This window comes from Cyprinus carpio, chromosome B3 (genome assembly GCF_018340385.1).
Source record: "Cyprinus carpio isolate SPL01 chromosome B3, ASM1834038v1, whole genome shotgun sequence".
NCBI classification, from domain to species: Eukaryota; Metazoa; Chordata; class Actinopteri; order Cypriniformes; family Cyprinidae; genus Cyprinus; species Cyprinus carpio.
The window spans coordinates 5,573,386-5,581,281 of NC_056599.1; positions in this window are offsets into that span (position 1 = coordinate 5,573,386).

Here is a 7,896-nt window from a genome sequence, read left to right on the forward strand (position 1 = left end):
CATGCCACGGTCAAAATTGCTTAAATCACCTTTCTTTCCCATTCTGACATTCAGTTTGGAGTTCAGGAGATTGTCTTGACCAGGACCACACCCCTAAATGCATTGAAGCAACTGTCATGTGATTGGTTGATTAGATAATTGCATTAATGTGTATATATATATATATATATATATATTTTTTTTTTTTTTATAAACTAAGATCAAAACTAAGACCAGACCAACACTTGTCAAATAAATCTGAAGAATTATCCACGTTTTTATGAAAGCTGAAAGTGAATGTTTTGTAATCTTAATCAAATATTTATGGTATGTGTCATAAAAAAAAATAAAAACAATTTTGTACAGAAACTTTATGCCATTATTTTACAGACTGTCCCTGTCAATCAAATCTCCTCGAGTAATCATTCTGTGGTACTAGTACATAAAATATGTTAACCCATTAACTATGTAATACATTCAGCTATTATTAGCTTCTGCAAAAGCTAATTGGAGTCCAAATAGATTGGATAGTGTGAATCATGTATCCGTACCAACAACATTATGTCACGAGAAAACTAGACATGATTCAAGAGTGGATGCGAAACAAGCAGTTTATTGGACAATGCCAAAACAATGACGGAAAACAACAATACAGGGCTCGCTGAGGGCTCGTAGTCTCTGTAGCGCAGGGACGAAATGGGCAGCCACCACGACGAATCCTCGCGGAGGAGAAAGAAGGAAACCCAAAAATCCCAAACACTGGAGGAGTCAAGGACTGTGAGTGAGAAGACAAAAATTAAGGATCTGACAACACAAGAAATGTAGTCCAAGGTGTACTGTGTAGTGAGAGAGTCTGTGTTGTGGATGATGGCGGAACAGGGGGAGGGATGGGGGTTCATGTCCAAGTGAAAATGGGGTGGACGGGCCAGAGCAGGTGGAACTGGAGCCCACCAGGGTGGATCAGGCGGAACTGGAGCCCACCAGGGCGGAGCAGAGGACCACCACAGCTGAGCAGATGGGACAGAAGCCCCCCAGGGCGGAGCAGATGAAACTGAAACCCACCAGGGCGGAGCAGACGGAACTGAAACCCACCAGGGCGGAGCAGGTGGAACTGGAGCCCACCAGGGCAGAGCAGGTGGAACTGGAGCCCACCAGGGCGGAGCCAGTGGAACTGGAGCCCACCAGGGCGGAGAAGGCGGAACTGAAGCCCACCAGGGCAGAGCAGAGGACCACCACACCTGAGCAGATGGGACAGAAGCCCACCAGGGCGGAGCAGATGAAACTGAAACCCACCAGGGTGGAGCAGACAGAACTGAAACCCAGCAGGGCGGAACAGGCGGACCTGGAGCCCACCAGGGTGGAGCAGGCGGAACTGGAGCCCACCAGGCTGGAGCAGGCAGAACTGGAGCCCACTAGGGCGGAGCAGGCGGAACTGGAGCCCACCAAGGCGGAACAGGCAGAACTGGAGCCCACCAGGGTAGAGCTGATGGAACTGGAGTCCACCAGGGCCGGGACCCATGGCAGAGACTGGGGCCAAGAGGAAGCAGAGACAGACAACACAGGCAGTGCATTCATGGTCTCAGGGACCGAGGCAGGGAACATAGGCAGGGAACATAGCCTCGGTCCCATAGACGTAACAGGACAGGACGAGAATTCATAAACGGCCTCCATAGCCGTGATAGGACAGGATGAGAGTTCATAAATGGCCTCCATAGCCATGACAGGACAGAATGAGTGTTCAAAAACAGCCTCCATAGCCGTGACAGGACAGAACGAGAGTTCATAAACGGCCTCCATAGCCGAGATAGGACAGAAATGAGAATTTATAAATGGATACTACTGACACCTACAAAGGTTCTGCAGCAGTTGCCGCCACCTCTGGAGGTACCACAGCAGTAACAGTCTCTTTGACAGAAACACAACAGGCTAAGAGAACATTGCTGGGTGCCACCACCATAAATAGCTAAAACTGTAAATTCTACTTCTTGTTACAAGTATGGTAGAACCATCACTTCTACCACAAAAGACTGCTTTGTAAGTAATCTTCCTGATGTATCCCAATTACTTAGCATATCCAAAACCTCAGAACAACTTGATGATGTAACAGAAACTATGGACTCTCTCTTTTTCTAGCATTTTTAATACAGTTGCTCCTTTACGCTTAAGGAAGGTTAAGGAAAACAGTCTGACACCGTGGTGTAATGAGTACACTCGCACCCTAAAGAGAGCATCCCGGAAAATGGAGCGCAGCTGGAGGAAAACAAAACTAGAGGTATTTCGTAACCCATCCAAAGTGAACACACACACACCGTGAACACACACCCAGAGCAGTGGGCAGCCATTTATGCTGCGGCGCCCGTGGAGCAGTTGGGGGTTCGGTGCCTTGCTCAAGGGCACCTCAGTTATGGTATTGAGGGTGGAGAGAGCGCTGTACATTCACTCCCCCCACCTACAATTCCTGCCGGCCCGAGACTCGAACTCACAACCCTTGGATTGCAAGTCCGACTCTCTAACCATTAGGCCACGACTTCCCCTGTATTTATTCAATACAGTGGCTAAATTAACGAAAAATAAAGCATCAACAAGTGTTGACATTTCTCAACATCACAGCAGTAATGACTTTATGAACTACTTTACTTCTAAAGTCAATACTATTAGAGATAAAATTGTAACCATGCAGCCATCATCTACAGTATCACATCAGACAGTGCACTATAGATCCCCTGAGGAACAGTTCCACTCATTCTCTACTATAGGAGAGGAAGAATTGTATAAACTTGTTAAATCATCTAAACCAACAACATGTATGTTAGACCCTATTCCATCTAAGCTCATAAAAGAGGTGCTTCCAGAAGTCATAGATCCTCTTCTGACTATTATTAATTCATCATTGTTATTAGAAAATGTCCCCAAAACCTTCAAACTGGCTGTTATTAAGACTCTCATCAAAAAAACACAACTTGACCCCAAAGAACTAGTTAATTATAGACCGATCTCGAATCTCCCTTTTCTTTCCAAGATACTAGAAAAGCTAGTATCCTCACAATTATATTCCTTCTTAGAGAAAAATGGCATCTGTGAGGATTTCCAGTCAGGATTTAGTCCGTATCATAGTACTGAGACTGCTCTCCTTAGAGTTACAAATGACCTGCTCTTATCATCTGATCGTGGTTGTATCTCTCTATTAGTGCTATTGGACCTTAGTGCTGCGTTCGACACTATTGACCACACTATTCTTTTGCATAGACTAGAACACTTTGTTGGCATTAATGGAAGTGCATTAGCATTGTTTAAATCGTACTTATATGACTGCCATCAATTCGTAGCAGTGAATGAAGAGGTATCATATCGTTCACAAGTGCAGTATGGAGTACCGCAAGGCTCAGTACTAGGGCCGTTACTCTTCACGCTTTACATGTTACCCTTGGGAGATATCATCTGGAAACACGGTGTTAGCTTTCACTGTTATGCTGATGATACTCAGCTCTATATTTCTTCGTGGCCTGGCGGAACATACCAATTTGAAAAACTAACGGAATGCATAGTCGATATAAAAAAACTGGATGACGAGTACTTTCTTACTGCTAAATTCTGAAAAAACAGAGGTGTTAATTACAGTGCCTAAAAGCTCTGCATGTAATGACCTAGAACGCTGTCTAAGCCTTGATGGCTGCTCTGTCAATTCTTCGTCATCAGTTAGGAACCTAGGTGTGCTATTTGATAGCAACCTTTCCTTAGAAAGCCATGTTTCTAGTATTTGTAAAACTGCATTTTTCCATCTCAAAAATTTATCTAAATCACGGCCTATGCTCTCAATGTCAAATGCAGAAATGTTAATACATGCGTTTCTGACCTCAAGGTTAGACTATTGTAATGCTCTATTGGGTGGTTGTTGTGCACGCTTAGTAAACAAACTCCAGTTAGTCCAAAATGCAGCAGCTAGAGTTCTTACCAGGAAGTATGATCATATTAGCCCGGTCCTGTCAACACTGCACTGGCTCCCTGTCAAACATTGTATAGATTTTAAAATCTTGCTTATTACTTATAAAGCCCTGAATGGTTTAGCACCTCAGTATTTGAACGAGCTCTTGTTACATTATAGTCCTCCATGTCCGCTCAGTTCTCAAAACTCTGGCAATTTGATAATACCTAGAATATCAAAGTCAACTGCGGGCGGCAGATCCTTCTCCTATTTAGCGCCCAAACTCTGGAATAACCTTCCTAACATTGTTCGGGAGGCAGACACACTCTTGCAGTTTAAATCTAGATTAAAGACCCATCTCTTTAACCTGGCTTACACATAACATACTAATACACTTCTAATATCCAAATCCGTTAAAGGATTTTTAGGCTGCATTAATTAGGTAAACCTGAACCGGGAACACTTCCCATAACACCCGATGTACTTGCTACATCGTTAGAAGAATGGCATCTACGCTCATATTATTCTGTTTCTCTCTTATTCCGAGGTCACCATAGCCACCAGATCCAGTCTGTATCCAAGTCAGAGGGTCACTGGAGTCACCAGGATCCAGTACGTATCCCGCCCAGATGGTGGATCAGCACCTAGAAAGGACCTCTACAGCCCTGAAAGACAGCGGAGACCAGGACAGCTAGAGCCCCAAAGACAGATCCCCTGTAAAGACCTTGTCTCAGACGACCACCGGGACAAGACCACAGGAAACAGATGATTCTTCTGCACAAATCTGACTTTGCTGCAGCCTGGAATTGAACTGCTGGTTTCATCTGGTCAGAGGAGAACTGGCCCCCCGACTGAGCCTGGTTTCTCCCAAGGTTTTTTCTCCATTCTGTCACCGATGGGGTTTTGGTTCCTTGCCATTGTCGCCTCTGGCTTGCTTAGTTTGGGACACTTCATTTACAGCGATATTGTTGACTTGATTGCAAATTATTGCACAGATACGATTTAAACTGAACTGAGCTGCATGATGACATCACTGAATTCAATGATGAACTGCCTTTAACTGTCATTTTGCATTATTGACACACTGTTTTCCTAATTAATGTTGTTCAGTTGCTTTGACAATCTTTTTTGTTTAAAGCGCTATATAAATAAAGATGACTTGACTTGACTTGACTTTTGGGGGGGGGTGGGGGGTCAATCATGATTTTGTCTGAGCTAATATAAAAATAAAATAATTTATATTTTCTCATTTTATTTGTATTATCTTGTTATTTTAGAAGAATAAGTAGCCTACATTTTAGGCTAAAGTAATTTACATGACATTCAATCCCCATCCTCGCTAGCCGAGACTCTTCATCATGATTCTTTTCATTATTTTTCCGCTTTAACTGAATAATGGAAATAATAAACCCGCAAATAAAAATATGGTGTACTGAGTCACTGCTGGTTGAATTGGACAGGCGATTTTCACATGAAGTTTATTTTTTTTTCCTCTTCTCTCAAAACAGCTTATACTACTGTTTCAGCTATTAAAATGGTTCAGTTTTGAATGTAATGACAAAGTGATTATATTTAATTAAGTTTTTTTAAGTTAATTTAGAAAAAAAACGTTTGGAGCATTTTTGTTCGTTAAATATAAGTTTTTGTTTTTTAAAGTATTGACCAAGCTGCCAGCGGTGAGTGAGCATATACTCTAAAAAAAATGCTGGGTTAAAACAACCCAGTTTGGGTGATTTTATCCCAGCCGGTTGGGTTAAATCTTTGAATCTTAAGATCTTTGAATCTTTGAATTACTAAAGGCAAAAGTAATAATCAAAAGGTACAGATTTATTAATAAAAACAAACATCCAAACGTAAGACAAAAAAACATATATAATTCATATAGCAAAAAACATGGGTAACACTTTATAATAACTGCACACTATTGATCATTAATTAAGCATTAGTAAACAGATAATTCATAATTTATAAAGCATTAATAGACATAAATAAGCAGTTTATAAATACAGATATAAATGCTTTATTCTTGATTTAAAAGCATATCTATAATGTGTTTAATCATTGTATTATCATACTTTATTCATGATCAATTTATCATTTCTCAATAAAGTATAGCATTAATTAAAACCAGTTATTTAGGAGTTGCCAGTGATTCATAAGTTCACAAGAAATTGTAAGTAAATGTAGTAAATTCAGGTAGTTATAAAGCATTTAGTAGTGGTCAGTTAACTATTTATGTGAGCTCATCTAAAGTGAGGACTAGTTATGCCTTGTAAAGCATTTATAATGGATATTTAAAGGCTCAGTTATCTTCTAAACAGAAAAAGGAAACAAACACAACACAGTGATACAGAACATAGAAATATTAACAGCCTTTAAATCTCATTTGTAAAAGCTTTACAAGGTATAAATAGTCCTCACTTTAGATGAGCTCACAAAAATAGTTAACTAACAACTACATATGTTTTATAGCTACCTGAATTATCCCTGAATTACAGTAGAAATACATGTTAATAAACCATTTATTAACACTCTAAGTAACTATTACTATATGTCTGAATAATAAGATGTATGAATGCACATTTAAATAGTTTATTAATCATTCACTTACAATTTCTAAGTGATCTTATGAACCACTGACAACTCCTTAATAACTGGTGTGTAAATAATGCTATACTTCATTTAGAAATGATAAATTGATCATTAATAAAGTATGAAAAAACAATTATTAAATACATTATATATATGCTTTTAAATCAAGTATAAAAAAATTTATATCTGTATTTATAAACTGCTTATTAATGTCTATTAATGCTTTATAAATGATGAATTAACTCTTTTCTAATGCTTAACTAATGATAAATAGCGTGCAGTTATTATAAAGTGTTACCAAAACATGATATATTTTCATGCTCAATGAACAATAAAATAGCATATAAAACATTTAAATCCAATTTCCGTTTTATAAATAAATATATATATATATATATATATATATATATATATATATATATATATATATATATATATATATATATATATATATATATATATATATATATATATAAAACACATCAACAAATTACATTAGCTTCGATTTTAACATTTACATCATATACACAAGTAAACACACAAGTAAAATGCTTCATATTATTTTGATGACTTTCCTCTTCATATAATCTCACATAACCACTAGGCCACGGGGAAGTCATGGGTTAGAGAGTTTAACTCCTAACCCTAAGGTTGTGGGTTCGAGTTTCGAGCCGGCAATACCACGACTGAGGTGCCCTTGAGCAAGGCACTGAACACCCAACTGCTCCCCAGGCGCCGCAGCATAAATGGCTGCCCACTGCTCCGTGTGTGTGTGTTCACTGATGTGTGTGTGTGTTCACTGCTGTGTGTGTGCACTTTGCGTGGGTTAAATGCAGAGCATGAATTCTGAGTATGGGTCATCATACTTGGCTGTATGTCACGTCACTTTCATAACTTTTTAGAGAGTAAGTTTAACAAAGAGGCACAAGAACAGAGTGGCAAAAGTAAAATGCTTTAGATGTATTAGTCTGACAACTTTCCTCTTCATATAAACTCACATCACATTTTAGAGAGGGTTAGTTGTCTTGGGTCCAGTACTGTTCAACATGACAAATATCCTCAGAGCAGTCTTACTGAAGGAGATTCTGTTCCTGGGAGTTTATAGACAACAGTCTGCTGAAATTCCCACACTGGTGTGCACTGCTTCGGGAAATGGATGTCCAAAACATAAAAAAGTTTAAAGCAGCACCAAGGAGTGTTTGCTGCAGTGTCTGTTTGCCAACAACAACAAAGGCTCGATGGCACTGACTGTCATCCCCAAGACCAAGAACAAAGAGGAAGGGTTTAGTGAGCTCAGCCTCCTTCAAGTGTTCAACCATGTTGCTCCCAACCTGTTAAAAACAGAAGAATGTTAAAACATACAACTCACGATACATTCACAATCCAGCATTATTAAACAAAAT